This window comes from Eriocheir sinensis, chromosome 6, assembly GCF_024679095.1.
Source record: "Eriocheir sinensis breed Jianghai 21 chromosome 6, ASM2467909v1, whole genome shotgun sequence".
Taxonomy (NCBI): Eukaryota; Metazoa; Arthropoda; class Malacostraca; order Decapoda; family Varunidae; genus Eriocheir; species Eriocheir sinensis.
Window position 1 is genome coordinate 11,849,913 of NC_066514.1, and position 16,957 is coordinate 11,866,869.

Here is a 16,957-nt window from a genome sequence, read left to right on the forward strand (position 1 = left end):
GTTATCCCTTCCGATTACAGCACCCAACACTGGAACCTTGACATACTTAAAAATAACTGTGCCTCCGTGCTGACACCCTGCCTGATCGAACTCTTTCGCCTCTGCCTGTCAACATCTACCTTTCCTTCCTGCTGGAAGCATACCTTCATACAGCCTGTGCCTAAGACGGGTGACCGATCCAATCCTTAAAACTACCACCCTATAACTTTACTTTCCTGCTTTTGAATCAATCCTTAACCGCAAGATTCAAAAGCACCTTTCCACTTCTGACCTTCTATCTGATCGCCAGTATGGGTTCCGCAAGGACTCTTGTTCATCCTCTCTTAGCCATTTCGGTGAAACTTTCTCTGTTGCGCTAGATATATCGAAAGCTGTCGATAGTCTGGCACAAGTCTTTGGTTTCTAAATTACCCTCTTTCGGATGCTATCCTTCTCTCTGTTCCTTTATCTCCAGTTTCCTTTCTGGCCGTTCTATCTCTGCTGTGGTAGACGGTCACTGTTCTTCCCATAAACCTATCAAGAGTGGTGTTCCACAGGGCTCTGTCCTATCACCCACTTTCTTCCTGTTAATAATCTATGATATACTTTCCATAACAAACTGTCCCATCCACTCATGCGATGATGACTCCACGCTGCATTATTCAACTTCTTTCAACTGAAGACCATCTCAACAGGAATTACAAAACTCAAGACTGGAGGCTGCAGAACGCTTAACCTCAGACCTTGCTATCATTTCCGATTGGTGTAAAAGGAACCTCGTGTCCTTCGATGCCAAAACCTCATTTTCTCCATCTATCAACTCGACACAATCTTCTATACACATATCCCCTAATATTCGAGAACACTCAGCTGACACCTTCTTCAACAGTAAATATCCCTGGTCTATCCTTAGCTCAGAATTTCAACTGGAAACTTCACATATTTCATACTAAAGCAGCTTCCCCGAGGTTGGGCGTTCTATATCGTCTCCGCCAGTTCTTCCCCGCACAAATGCTTTCCATTTATAGGGGCCTTGTCCGTCCTCGCATGGAGTATGCATCTCACGTGTAGGGGGGGGGCGCTCTACTCACACAGCTCTGTTGGACAGAGTGGAGTCTAAGGCTCTTCGTATCATCAGCTTTCCTCCTCTTACTGACAGCCTTCTACCTCTTAAATTCCGCCGCCATGTTGCTTCTCTTTCTATCTTCTATCGATATTTTCATGCTGACTGCTCTTCTGAACTTGCTAAATGCATACCCCCCCCCCCCCCTTCCGGCGGCCCCGCTGCACACGACTTTCTACTCATGCTCATCCCTACAATATCTAAACCCCTAAGGCCGTGTCCACACTATCGAACATGCTCGATGGGCAAACAGTGATACCAGATCACAATAGGTAGTGAGAATGAGGGTTGATGGCGTCAGAAGCGGGAAAACCACAGGCAGGGATCTGGGAACAAACAGTGCTACCAGATGTAGTTTAGCCCACAATATCTACTCCTTCACCGGGCAAAGACTGGCGGGCAAAGTTGTAAACTGATGAGTGGTGTCAAATACAGGTTCATGGTTCAGTTTCACGCCTGTACTGATTTCGCAAAGTATCTAGTTTCTTTTTTATATCCGCAATGGTAACGGATGCATACTTCCTTTGTATTTCCCTTGTTATTGCTGTAAGGGCTACTACACGTTTATTTCTGTCCTTATAATCAGCGCTTTTTATGTTCCACAAGCAAGGTTTTTGACGGTACATGTCAATTATCCATGGTGTATCTTGCTTGGACCACTGAAAGTTTCCTCCTTCAGGTACACTTGTAGAAGGACCGCCAGACATGCTGATATGCACATAACACTTTGAATGTGAGATAGATTCCTACTTAATTCCGAGGAAACGTTTAGTGTTTCGCATCATACCAGTCGAAACAGTTTCTGGTGTTTCCTTCAAACTCACTCACAGACAGTTGCCCGCTCGTTTGCCCGCAGTCTCCTCGCTTCTGACGTCACCTTCGTGCCTGCCACTCACCCTCCTTGCTTATGTATTGGAACGGGATCTGGTATCACTGTTTGCCCGTCGAGCATGCTCGATAGTGTGGACACGGCTTTATGCAAGAGTTCACTGGTTAACTCTGGAACAGTCTTCCTTCGTCTGTATTTCCTTCTGCCTATGGCTTGACCTTTATCAAGAAGAGTGTATCAATTGTATCAAATTGACCTCTCTTTTGGCTACTTTTCACATTTTACGTTTCTGGGAGCAGCGAGTAGAGGTTTTTTTTTTTACCCTTTTTGTTGCCCTTGAGCCGTATCTTTTGATTAACAAAAAAAAAAAAGAGGGAGACCGTCCTGGTCCGCTTTAGAGTGGGCCACACTTGACATACACATGGCTTCCTCATGTCCCGGGGAGTTCAGTCCTACTGTGATGACTGCTTTGTCCACCTCAGAGGGCGACACCTGCTGGTCGAGATCCCCACTTTATGGGACCTGCGAGAGCGGTACCTCTCCTGGTGTCGGGGTGGAGATGGGAATTTATGTCTCTCTCTCTCTCTGGTGCTTAGGAAGAAGGCTCTCTCCCCAGTGCATGACGCTTATGGCTTCCTACAAGAGGCTGGCGTCCTCAATCTCCTGCAAATTTATTGACGTTTTATTGAGCTGTCTTTTATAATTTTTTTCAAATAACTACCGTCTTAATAGTTTTAGAGTGTAGTTTAATTTGGTTTATATTCGGCGTCATATGACCCAGCAGTTGCGGCGCCAAGAGCTGTTTTCCCCAATAATTAATTATTCACAGTTCACCTTCACCAGGTCTCCTCAGGTACCCATTTATCGACCAGTCCAAAAGGAAGGATGAAGAACTAGGTGGACTAACTGCCCATGCCGGGATTCCAACCCGGGCTCTCAAATTTGTAGTCAGAGACTCAAAACTGTGAGAACAGAAAAAAACTGATACGCTCGCGATATACTCACGTGCTTATAATACTCCGTACATGACAAATTTTAGTGTCGTCGGCAACTTTAATAATGAGTATCGAATCCAACATTGATGTCATTGATGTAAATTATGAACAGTACTGAGCGACGAACAGCTCCCTGAGGGTCAGCACTAGTGATGAGTGCCCTTGCTAGAGCAGTTCCACCAAAAAAATTGTCGTATGTTGCTTAATTAACGAATTAACGATCTATTGGTGTATTTTACCTTCAGTACCTAGTTACTTTTTCTTTTTTTTCTTTTTTTTTTACGTCGCAGCCTATTGTGCCGGTAGCTTCTTTCCCGGTGGTGCCTGATAGTCGGCCTAATGCTTCTTCCCGGTGGGGCCTGATGGTCGGCCCAGCCCGTTCTGACACAGGCGAGTGTTTATAGTGGCGCCATCTTGCATTGGCTCATGCTGCCCTCCCGGAGCTCATCTTTAATCCTAAAATCTAAAGTCCAGGTTGATAGGTGGTCTTCTGGACATCATGCGGGTTGTTTTAAGCCACTCGGCGGCGGCTGAAAAATCCCAGCTTGGTGGCACCGGGCGGGGATTGAACTCGCGTCCTCCTGAACGCGGCGTCGTCACTCTGTCGACTCAGCCACCGCCTCTACCTATGGTATTAAACTTTATCAAACGCCTTTTCAAAATCTAGAGAAACTATGCTTTTCAAAATCTATAGAAACTATGTCTTGTGATTTGATTGTCATGCAGATAATATATCATTAAAAAAACGTTAGTAGGTTTTAAAATATACGATTCCTTTATAACTTGGGTTGTATGGTCCCCTTGATACAATGCCCCACCCTCCAGCTTATACAGAAAGTAAACCAAAGACAAAGAAAAAGGCAAGACGTGTAGAAATGAAGAATGGGAGGCATTCATGTATGGTTTTCATGGAGAAAAAGACTCACATCAGTATCATAGAAGCTTGAGAAGTCTTGAACCTGCGTCCTGTTATCTGGGTCTGACATGAAGAGGTTCGCCAGACCAAAGTGCGCCTCGCCCCGATCCATAGTCCCTAAAAGACCCGTCCATGATCCATTTTCCAGCATCCGACCCCACATTTGGCCTGGTACAGAGGAATAAAGTTTTAGTTAGACCCGTCCTTCGGCCACTAACCCCACATCAGACCTGGTTCATGAGGAGAAAGTTGGAGGATCTATCAGACACTTTTTACGAGTACGATAGTAAGGAAGTTTCAGGACTTAGAGCCTTGATTCTTCCTGTCGCTAGTGTGTTCGATCCCGCATGTTGTAACTATATAATGAAAATCTTCTTGATTATCAGCGAGCCATGACAGACCAATCGCACTTACGCCGTTCTGATTTCGCCCAAATGATGGTTACCATTGCATGGAATCAATGTGTTGTCACCCAAATGAAAGGGTAACAGTCGGTTTAGCAAAACAATGCGAGTTGGCGTCTGGCAAAATGTAGCACTTGAAAGTCGTCAAAATGTGAGCTTATGGTGGGTTGTAGTGTAATTATGAAAACAGCTTCAAAGGGTGTGAGCCTGCGGGGTCTTTTTCTTTGTCAATAAATGTGGTATTCCCTTCCAGGATTTGTTTTGAGGAGGTTGTTGTTGTGTGGCGTTGTATTTTAAATACGTTTTATTCTTTTTACGTTTGACCTATGGCGCCGTTAAGCTTTCTCGATGGGGCCTCGTGGTCGGCCCCAGCCCTCTGGGGCGCAGGCAAGTGTTTATAGTGGCGCCGTCTTGCTTGGCTCATGCTACTTCCATCGCTGATCCTCTTTTCGAGAGAAACAAAGTCCGCGTTGTTTGGTGCTCTTCAGGACACCCTTCGTGTATTCTTAGGCTACTCTGCGATTATTGAGAGCCACTACTTTACCGGTTTATATTCTGTGCATATATTACTTAGATGAAATTCTGGTGTTTGCCCTCGAATTGGTGCATACGGAAGTGAATCCTCTGGGACTGAAGGTCTTCTGGGCCTAAAGCAAGGTCGAATCAATTGGAGGCTTACTGGATGATACAATTCAGTCTGTTTACGCATATGGTGAGGACGTCGAAATCACCCGAACATTTATACACCATTTAGTACATAACAACGATGGGTCTCACCAGGAAGTCACTATCATAGGGTGATGCATGTCAGAACTGTGTGTTGTGGCTTTCGATAAGGACAGGGACACAAATAAATTATGTATGACAGGCGCCTGCTCGGAGTATAAAGATGGCGTCTTGGATGGATCACCCGATTATGCAACACTTGGACAACACATTGTTAATGCCATCGTGTAAATGTAGTTGGGGTTAGCTAATGACCAGCCAAACATTACATCGCAATTTCCTTACCTGTCAATAAGTAGGTCTGGTACTGCAGACAGTGGCGTTGAAGAAAAGGATGAAACTCCACCACATGGTGGTGCTGCTGAGAAAGTATAACTAGGCTGGCTTCGAGGACCCACTGGAATCACTCATGGTCTGGGCTGAACAACCACTCAGCCCCTTCAGGTACTCACTGGAGACAGTCATGGTCTTTTGCGGACAAACCTCAAGGTAGGCCATGGCCGATTAGTCAGCGTGCGGACGTGGTGACAATTTCCAACCATCGCCGAGGGGCGGAAAATTACTCGCATGCTACCCAGATCATCAGTCAACCCTAACTTCAGCGATTTCTGTCAAAAGGAGTACCGGCGTGCAGCATGGATGAACGAATCATACATCACCCAAGCCATTATAAATAAAATTCCCCCGCGCTGCTAACGGTCTGGGTTGCTCCAAGAGGCCACTTAAGAAAGTCTACCGGAGCTATAGGCAATACTTTAAAAAAAACTTCGGGTCTGGGTTGGACAACCTCCCAACCCTTTCGGGTACCCACCGGAAACGCTCATGGTCTGGGCATGACAACCCCCGAAACCCCGTCGGGATCCCTCTGAAATTACTCGGCATCTGGACCGGTCAATCTCATTCACTTCGGGAACCCACTGGAAGCACTCAGGCTCTGCTCCCAAAAGCTCACCTGAGTTTACAGTATGACTGGCCTTTGTGATTCATTCACTAAGTTTGAAACATACATTTACTATAAATCAGTTTTTTTTTTTTTTTTTATCAGACGGTTCTCAAACTTCATAGGACTCTTTAGTGGCCTATATTGAACATTTCACTAAAGGTTCACGGTAATTGGATTAGTGCGTTTTGCATAATAATTCAGCCAACAGACAATCGACAGTGAAAATATATCCTTGTTGCAAGCAATTAACTTACCGTCTAAAGGCTGTATGAAAGTTGGCGTAAAGTTGAGGGCTGCGGAGAGAGCCATGGTTACTTCGTAGTCACGCCCGTACGGGCGGCCGTCATCGTCCTGCATAAAATGGGGTTAAAACTGGAAACACACCACCTGCACGGACAGGCGGCAGTGAAGGAAGGAAAAAAGGAGGTTGAAAAAAAAGGCATGACATATAGACAGGCTTGCAAATTAATCAATCAATAAGGGCATATACAGCGGAGGCGTGGTGCTTAATCCATCCTACGACGCCAAACCCGATGCAGGACCTCTTTCCAGCGGTACTAGGTCTGTTGCTGTTTATCATTTATAAAATGACTTTGACGTAGGATGATACAGTGATGAATAAAATCACCACGCTGATGTTCAGCTGGACCAACTAGAGTACTAGACAATTTATGTGATTTGGTCGAGAAGTAGCTGATGGAGTTTGGTGATGTTTTACGCCGATACTTTACATATAAATTATCAGGCGCCCAGTTTCATGTCTTTTAAGTAAAAGAAACTCCTTTCTTTAAATATTTCTCAAGAGAAAAATGTAAATTGCCATTATTGTGTTATTTAGATTGTGGTGAAAATATTTATCCCGCCCTCATTTTTTTAAATAAAAAAAATATATGGATTTAAAAACGAAATTTCCTCATGACAAAAACGTAGAGAAATGGTTGAAAAAGATAACGCTTTTGTAATTTTAATTATAAATTCCATTAGAAATAAAAATTCTCGACTATTTTTACTCTTGCAAAAAATGTCAGAAAATATAGTTGAAAAAAATTAAACTTGTTTTATGGCATAACTCAGGAAGTGTAAGTCCTAGGCGCATCAAACTTGTTACACTGCTGCTGTATGTGCTAGTCATTTATCACTAAAATATTGTTATTATATTCAATGACATTAATTAGCACCATAGTTAGGGTCTTCAATCTACCTCAATCTATCCATTCTCTTATCAGTTGGACGAAGAGAAAACAGTGTTCTGAAAGGGCAGACTACTATAAAATGAAAAAAAATAAAAAAAAATAAAATTACCTGAAAAAAATATTAATTCATGGGCAATAAAATGTCCAGTTACGCACGTTCCGATAGACTGGCTTTTTTAAACTATTAAAATAACAGGTTTGGTGCGCATAGGACCTTTTTGATGGTAAATGAATCAAATTTAGGATGTCAAGATAAATAATATTTCAAAATACCGAAAATAAATTTAAAGATACTTCGCCTTGGAACAGTACCTTAATGTCGGGAGGAGTAATAATCATAGTATAGGCAGCAATAACCCTTCGCACTATTTTTTTTATTGAATGACGCTCCCTAAGCAAATATGGTTTTGTATTGATTAGCTGCCACATATATCGATAGATATCTTATAACACAATGTAATACATGTTTTGTTTATTTGTATTTTTTGATGTTCTTATATGTATTTTTGTGCCACTGAATTAAAAAATCACATTCGTTTTAACGTAACATCGATAGTTTTTTTTTATTTATTCTTGATATCATATTTTCTCGTTATATACACAACTTTTCTTTACGGCAGTATGTTGGTTCAACCTATTCTAATATTGTAAGGGTAATTACACAACATTTAGTGATTTTTCATATATTGAAAGGTATTTAGACAGTACAATATTAGTTAGAGCAAAAAGAAACAATAAAATTCTGCACTGTAAATGCTTTGATAACTCTCATCCTAAGATTAGAAGTGCTTTGACGATCGAGATTTTCTAGAGTGCATACTTTCATCTTTTCTGACTAGAGACCATATGTAATCTCCCATCATAGCAGTATCCCATCGTCCTTGATATCTTCTTTCCATTGTTGCCATGTCCTGATGAAATCTATCACCATGCTCCTCACTGACATCACCTAAGTTTTTGGGGAAGAAATCTAGGTGAGAATGCAAAAAATGGACCTTTAAGGACATACGAGAACCCAATTTCTTGAATTTCTCAATAAGCTTTCCTACCAGTTGTTTGTAATTAGGATCCTTGTGATTTCCTAGGAATCCATGAACTACATCACGAAATGCACACCAAGCTTCTTTTTCAACGTTTGTCATCGCTCTTTCCAGTTTCTCCAACTTCAACATTGCGTTTACTTGGGGTCCAACAAATATGCCACCCTTGATCTAAGCATCAGATAGCTTTGGCATGTTGAAGTGATTGATTTAGATTAGCCGCCTTTCTTAGTTTTCTCTAAATCCCTGTGTCTACATTCTCTAGTTTGGCTCCAAGCAACGTCACGCATAAGCCACGCCTCTACGTACCGTGTATCCTCCTACAAAGCTGCGTATGCCTTGGAGGACAAGGCCCTCGCCTTTGCCTTCGTATATTGGCTGCCCGAGGAAGTCCGCCAGCTGCTGAGGGCTAGGTCTCGCATGGAGGCTCACGACCTGGACCAGATACTGACGCGGGCAAGGGCGGTCATAAAGGACGACACCGCCCGTGCATCATCGGAGACCAGCTTGGGCACCACGGTGAGACATGGCATCGAGCAGTGTGCAGCTGTTACACACCAACGGTGATTTGAGTGCGGTGGACCGAATCATTTCGTCAGAGATTGTCTTGCTCGCCACCAAAGTGATATGAGTGGTGGGGCAGGATCCAGTGGCTCAAGACGCCCTCGGCGCAGAGTGAGGTGTTATCGTTGTGGTGGTCTTGGCCACTTTGCGTCCGCATGCTCGGGAAACGAGAGTGGAAAGAGGGCATCAGCGCCAGCCTCCTCTCGCGGCAGTCAGTGAACGTGGCGCTGCCCAGTGTTTTGGTGAGTGTGGGGGGCGTGCAGCGTCGTGTGTTGGTGGATACGGGGTGTTCCAGGAGCATTGCGAACGTCTCCTGCTGCAATGTGTGGACAAAGGACGTCAGCAGCATGTAATACATTCCATGAAGCTATTCTAAGCATAAATAATTTTCTAGTTCCTTTATCGGGGGTTGGTGTGGTTGTATACCATGCTTAAATCAGAGGTCTGGCTCCACTCACAGGTCCTCACTCGTCACCGCCACTACCCCGTGCTGCCCCCGCCCCGCCCCGGGCCCCGGGCCCCGAGCAATCTTGTCGCATCCGCTACCGCCGCCGCCGCCGCCGCCCGCCTGATTTGGCGGGCAGTCTTTTATGCATGAGCCGGATTGAAACATAAAAGCGTTTTATTCATATGTTTCCACAAATCGAATAAATTTTAAGACAATTATTGTTTGTTTTTTCCATCCGTTTCTTTTTTTTTTTTTTTTTTTTTTTTTTTGATAAAGGACATTTAAACAAGTCAAACAAATTCAATGTTTATTGGAATTTGGTCAAATTATGATTCCAGATTCATCATGTGCAATTTTATAATATCATAGGTTCCAACATTAGTCTTATATACAGAATATATTTACATATATTTTATATTTAACATAAAAATAGCAGGCAAATTCTTACACTATAAACAGTATATACAACATTCACACCAGTCCCTTTCTTATAAACAACTGCAATTTATTCTGAAAAGTCTGTATCTACTAGCATATATTCAAGGGGGGATGATGAGAGCATTTGATTAATTTCTTCTTGTTCCGCGGCTTGCATTAACATGTCATCATCCGCCTCTACCCGTTTTATCAAGGGAAAATATTGCTCGGCCAGCACATCCCGTTCTCCCCACAATTCATAGGTTTCGTCTTCTAGTTCTCCCATTTCACCGATCTCTTGCCCACCCATTACCTCGGCTAGTCTCGCTTCTGTTATGCCTCTTTCATCGCCTTCCTCCAAATTTTCTTCGTTTGACAGTGTCATGATCTGGGCTACCTCCTCCTCCTGCTCTTCCTCCTCTATCCCCATAGAATTATCGGGATGACCGTAAGATCGTGACTCCAAGGTGCTAATGTAGTATCTTTTGTCCTCAACTACACATATCCCTCTCTTGGGATATTTTACTGTACTCATTCGTCCATTGCGCACTGTGAAACCCTGATAGTCAAAGGTAAATGTTTGCATCTGGAATAGGGCGTCTTTGTATCGCTGATGAGCAATTTTCTTCTTTATGAACTTTGGAACGCCCTTAGCTGAACTCAACCGGTCACCGTCTGCCAAGAGGATGGAGTAGCACTTTGGTTTTACCCACTTCAGACTTGAGAAATCCAAGCTTTCCTTTGTTGTCTGTGCTGTACAAGGAATGTGAAGGGCTAAAGCTACTTGTGTCTATATAGCTTTTGAAGGGCTCCTGCGAGTACTCTGTTAATAGATCAGGAGTTTCAATTTCTGTTATTAAGGAATCAGTGTCGCAATACACTAGTTTCGCCCGATCTCCGTTATGAGCCTTCAGCACATTGTAATAGAAATCATATAGTCACAGCTTGGACAGCTCTAGGATGTAGTAGCCAATGTAGTTTGGATGATTCACCCGTGAATATTTCCTATGGCGAGTTACAACTCCATGACCATCATTGAGAGGTACAACGCGTTTAAAGTAAGGACTTCGGGCCAGCTTCAAAAACTTTTCGCGGTTGGTGACAATATCTATGTCTTCACTATATTTGGCCACGTTCATCAGGAATCGACCAAAAATGCTGTTTGAAATACACTTGATTGCATTTTTCTTGATAGGGCAAGTAGCACTTTTGCGGGCTTCTATGTTATCCTGAATGAAGTCCGCAAGAAAGTGCTTTTGCTTAAACGTATAAATAGCATGCACTTTTTTTAACAACCAGGCCTAGTTGAATAAGTAGTTTAAGGAGGGGCAGAGCAAACAGCATTTTCTCCTGAGCAGCATGTGTTCCAATCAGTTTTATGTTCTTACACGGTACTGGACGGTTTTCTTCTTCATACCATTCGCGTGTGACTGACGATATATCTCTGTTGGTGATATTGTGTCTTCTGATGATCAGTGGGAGGTCATCCGTTTTCTCAACGACTTCACGTGAGACAGCCTCAGTATCGCACAGAATGAGATATCCAAAATCGCCATCGGTTGCTTGATTGACCAAGCCCCCGCTCAAAAACGACTGCATTTCTGTCTCATCTAGTTTTCTCATATCCCCACATGGCAACTTCTCTTGCATTACAGTGGGAAAAAGACTGTTGAAGTCAAGATATGAAAGGAAAGTGCTTCTATCATGTTTTGGATTAAACTGAGGGTTCGTGTAGATGTTATTGGCGCGTACAAAACGACGCACAACACTTGTGTAGCCCCCACGCACATTTGTTTGAATGCAATGATATATGTCTGGGCTACTAAGCACCTCTAATTCCTGCTGTGTTTTTAGCAGAAAGGAGTCATAGGCAAATCCTGGCAGGCTAACATAATTTACAATATCCAACCTCCACTGGGTTTTCAAAATACCTCGCCACTCTAGGAAGACATCACATAGAAGGCCAACATCCACTTTTACATAAAGCAACAAATAGTCCTTCAGGCTCTGACACCCAGCTACTTTCCAAACATTCTGAGCATGTTTATAATCACTTTCGGAAAGTTCTGCTTCTTGAAGCGAATTGAAAAAATCTTCGCGGGATGGAAGACGTGTCTCAGAAAGTCGTTCCATCGAATCCATATAGTCATACAAAACACCTGCTTTCCCTTGATCAATAATGGCAACGCAGGTGCTGGCACATCTTTCAACATCTGTTGTGTGCATATGGGTTCGTTCCCATTACTGATGAATTGGTTCGCTAAAGCCGCGAGTGAACCAGACATAAAGGCATACGAGTCAATAAATCTCAAGTCATTTATGATGACTTCATGGTATTTGTGAACTGAACGTTTTGGTCTAAGATTGATTTTCAAGTCAGGTATCGTTAATTCACGCAGGATTAACGACATGTCGTAATTAGCATTATGTGCAATGAGAGTGAGCTGCAATTTGTGATTTTTCATTTGGAGGTTGCATCTATTACAATAAGCTCCAATGTAATTGTTTCCTGATTTTTCATTGTCATGATGTTTTACTCCTTTACCTTTTAAAAAAATCTGTTTACAGAGAAGACAGTGAGTTTGCTCATTGTGACGTGCCGTATCTTCATTGGTCATGTTGATTTTATTGTAGCCTTTACAAAATTTCAACTTTTTCCAGGCACACTGCATTGTATGAATAAAATGGTTTACAGCCTTACCTCCACAATAGGATCCGCTTTGTACTGTTTCTCCGTTTCTGTTCACTATAATGTAAGCATACGCTATGGCAAAGTGATGTCTCTTTACACATCCAGACACATTCGAAGAAGGCTCTACGAGAATACTCTCAAAGTCATAGAATGCTAAATAAGATGGCTCATATGCCTTAGCATGATTAATAAATTTCACAGTAGAGCCCGCGGGTGGGAATCTTAGTCTTGTGATCATCGTTGGGCAAATTAGCACATGTTCAGCAAGCGTTGTCTTGTTCTCACAGGCGCACAGGCAGATATCGCAAAACATTTTTTTCCCGCGACGTTGGCAGGTAAACAGGTTCATGTATGCGTCAAACTCTTGGATAAGAGCTAGGTGTCTGTTCCCCAACAACAGACAATGAACACCTTCTTGATCTTTGAGCCCCTTTCTGACTAGAGTTAGTTCGCCTTTTTTGTCCTCAACGTTGTCTAGACAGTAAACACGAATACTTATGTTGTTTAATCTTTCAAGCCGACCGAGGTCTTCCCAGGATACCGGGGTTGGAATGTTACCCGTATTAATAGAGGCCAAGCAAGCGTTTTCCCATTGTCTGCCCGATGGAACTACATTTCTTGACTTTAGATAACGATAAGCTGTTAGAACTTGGAAAACACAGTCCGTGGGTCCCGAAGGGTTGAGAACTTGTGTTTTCCCTGGAACACCCTTAGAATAGGGCACATACTCTCCAATACTATTGTGCAGCATTATAAGAGAGAAGGAAAATTTTACGCTAACTATTTCATCTAACGTAAATCCACTGCCCTCTTCGTCTGACATGTCATGTTCAAACCGACTAACAAAATATTCGGATAGTTCACATACATATGAATCTATATCATCATAGCTAATTACCTGCATATGACTTCTCATATACATATCTCTATATTGAACTCCATCGTCGGGGTCTTCTCTGACTAAACGCAGATGCATGTCAACGTACACTTTAAAAGAAGGAAGTCTAACCTGCTGGCAGCCTTGGAATACAGACACTACTGCCTCGCGAAGACGGTCAGTGTTGTTGTTGAATTTTTTATTTTTTTTTTTTTTACAGCAAAGGAGACAGCTCAAGGGCACAAAAAAGTAAACATTAATAAAAAAAAGCCCGCTACTCGCTGCTCCTAAAAAGAATCCAAAGAGGTGGCCGAAAGATAGGTCAGTTTCGGGAGGAGAGGTGTCCTGATACCCTCCTCTTGAAAGAGTTCAAGTCGTAGGCAGGAGGAAATACAGATGAAGGAAGATTGTTCCAGAGTTAACCAGCGTGAGAGATGAAAGAGTGAAGATGCTGGTTAACTCTTGCATAAGGGGTTTGGACAGTATAGGGATGAGCATGAGTAGAAAGTCGAGTGCAGCGGGGCCGGAGGAGGGGAGGCATGCAGTTAGCAAGTTCAGAAGAGCAGTCAGCGTGGAAATATCGATAGAAGATAGAAAGAGAGGCAACATTGCGGCGGAATTTAAGAGGTAGAAGACTATCAGTATGAGGAGGAGAGCTGATGAGACGAAGAGCCTTAGCCTCCACTCTGTCCAGAAGAGCTGTGTGGTGGAGCCCCCACATGATATGCATACTCCATACGAGGGCGGACAAGGCCCTTGTATATGGACAGCAACTGTGCAGGGGAGAAGAACTGGCGGAGACGGTACAGAACGCCCAGCCTCGAGGAAGCTGATTTAGTAAGAGATGAGATATGAAGTTTCCAGTTGAGATTTTGAGTTAAGGATAGACCGAGGATGTTTAGTGTTGAGGAAGGTGATAGCTGGGTGTTGTCAAAGAATAGGGGATAGTTGTTTGGAAGATTGTGTCGAGTGGATAGGTGGAGAAACTGTGTATTTGAGGCGTTGAAGGACACCAGGTTCTTCTTGCCCCATTCGGAAATAATAGTAAGGTCTGAGGCTAAGCGTTCTGCAGCCTCCAGCCTTGAGTCGTTAAGTTCCTGAAGGGTGGGTCTTCTATTAAAAGAAGTTGAATAATGCAGAGTGGAATCATCGGCGTAGGAATGGATAGGACAGTTCGTTTTGGAAAGAAGATCATCAATGAACAACAGAAAAAGAGTGGGAGATAGGACAGAACCCTGTGGGACACCACTGTTAATAGATTTAGGGGAAGAACAGTGACCGTCTACCACGGCAGAAATAGAACGGTCAGAAAGGAAACTGGAGATAAAGGTACAGAGAAGGATAGAAACCGTAGGAGGGTAGTTTAGAAAGCAAAGATTTGTGCCAGACCCTATCAAAAGCTTTTGATATGTCCAGCGCAATAGCAAAAGTTTCACCGAAACGGCTAAGAGAGGATGACCAAGAGTCAGTTAAGAAGGCTAGGAGATCACCAGTAGAACGCCCCTTGCGGAACCCATACTGGCGATCAGATCAGATGCTTTTGAATCTTCCGGTTAAGGATTGATTCAAAAGCTTTAGATAGACAAGAAAGTAAAGCAATAGGACGGTAGTTTGAGGGATTGGAGCGGTCACCCTTCTTAGGTACAGGCTGTATGAAGGCATACTTCCATCAAGAAGGAAAGGTAGATGTTGACAGGCAGAGGCGAAAGAGTTTGACCAGGCAGGGTTACAGCACGGAGGCACAGTTTTTAAGGACAATAGGAGGCACTCCATCAGGTCCATAAGCCTTCTGAGGATTGAGGCCAGAGAGGGCATAGAAAACATCATTTTGAAGAATCTTTATAACAGGCATAAAGGAGTCAGAGGGGATGAGTGGAGGAATATGCCCAGAATCGTCCAGAGTGGAGTTTTTAGAAAAGTTTGAGAAGAGTTCAGCCTTAGAGATAAATGAGACGGCAGTGTTGCCGTCAGGACTGAGGAGTGGAGGGAAGGTGAAGAGGTGAAGTTGGAGGAGATGTTTGTGGCGAGATGCCAGAAGTCACGGGCCGAGGTAGCGACAGCAAGGTTTTGACATTTTCTATTAATGAAAGAATTTTTGGTTAGTCGGAGAATAGATTTGGCACGATTTCGGGCAGAAATGTAAAGTTCATAATTAGCATTAGTTTGAAGGCTCTGGTACCTTTTGTGAGCTACCTCTCTATCATTGACAGCACGAGAACAAGCGTGATTAAACCAAGGCTTTTTGCGTGAGGAGTAGAGAAAGAACGAGGAATGTATGCCTCCATTCCAGAGACAATCACCTCTGTGATGCGCTGAGCACACACAGAGGTCTCTATCCTGGAAGCAATAATCATTCCACGGGAAATCGGAAAAGTACATCCTCAGGTCGTCCCACCGAGCTGAAGCAAAATGCCAGAAGCATCGCCTCTTCGGTGGGTCCAGAGGTGTACAGGAGCGATAGGACAGGATGCAGAAATAAGATTGTGATCGGAGGAGCCCAACGGAATATGATAACAGTTTGTAGAATAAGCAGAAGGGTTTGAGGTAAGGAAGAGGTCTAGAATGTTGGGCCGATCTCCAAGACGGTCAGGAATACGTGTAGGGTGCTGGACCAACTGCTCTAGGTCGTTGAGGATAGCAAAGTTGTAGGCTTGTTCACCAGGATGGTCAGTGAAAGAGGATGAAAGCCAAAGCTGGTGGTGAACATTGAAATCTCCTAGGATGGAGATTTCAATTACGGGAGAGTGCGTAAAGATGTGCTCCACTTTGGAATTCATATAATCAAAGAATTTTACATAGTTGGTAGAGTTAGGTGAGAGATAAACAGCACAGATGTATTTAGTAATAGAATGACAGTGAAGTCTTAACCAGATGGTGGAAAATTCAGAAGAGTCAAGGTCGTGGGCACGAGAGCAAGTGATGTCGTTGCGCACGTAGGCGCAACATCCAGCTTTGGATTGAAATTTAGGATAGAGATAGTAGGAGGGAACAGAGTAGAGATTGCTGTCAGTAGCCTCAGAAACCTGTGTTTCGGTAAGGAAGAGAAGGTGAGGCTTAGAGGAGGAGAGATGATGTTCCACAGAATGAAAATTAGAGCGAAGACCGCGAATGTTGCAGAAATTGAGAAGAAAGAGGTTCGAGGAGTTATCAAGACACCTCTCGGGTCGGCAGCCAGAAGGGGAGTCCTCCCTGGGGGAATTTGTGGTCCCCCCCCCCAGGCGGGGACTCCGAGGCTTGGTGTATGTGCGCCATTTTGAAATTTTAATTTTGGGAAAAGGTGTATAAAATTATGTTGTGTGAACGTAGTGTGGTGTGGATAAAGAGAGGATCTGTCTTTAGAGAGCATGCTGAACTACTCTCCGGTGTTGGTGAGACAATAGGGAAACGGTTAGTGAGGACATGGGAAGGGTCTTTGGAGGGCTTCAGCTCCCTTCTCACCTCCCATATATACCTCACCGGGAGTGGCTTGCGTCCGTTCGGTAGGTATCTTCCTACCTATAAGTTTAGCAGGTTTGGAGTTAAAGTCTTTGCTTAAATTGTCTTTTTACTGGTTTTGTGGCTTACACGGAGCGTGTGATGCGAACTCTATCGAGACGAAATGATGACTGGCTCTCGGTAGCCGCACAAGCTATGTGCGTCATCGTTCGTTCATGAGGTTGCCTAGTCTAAGAGGATTTATACAGATAGAGGGAGAAGAAGTGGAAACGGATAGATATTTAGGATTAATATTTACATGTTTACAATGCTCGGTCAGGCTAGCGTGGCGCCCACGCCACGATGAAAGTAAAACTCTATGTAACAGGGATGGCCG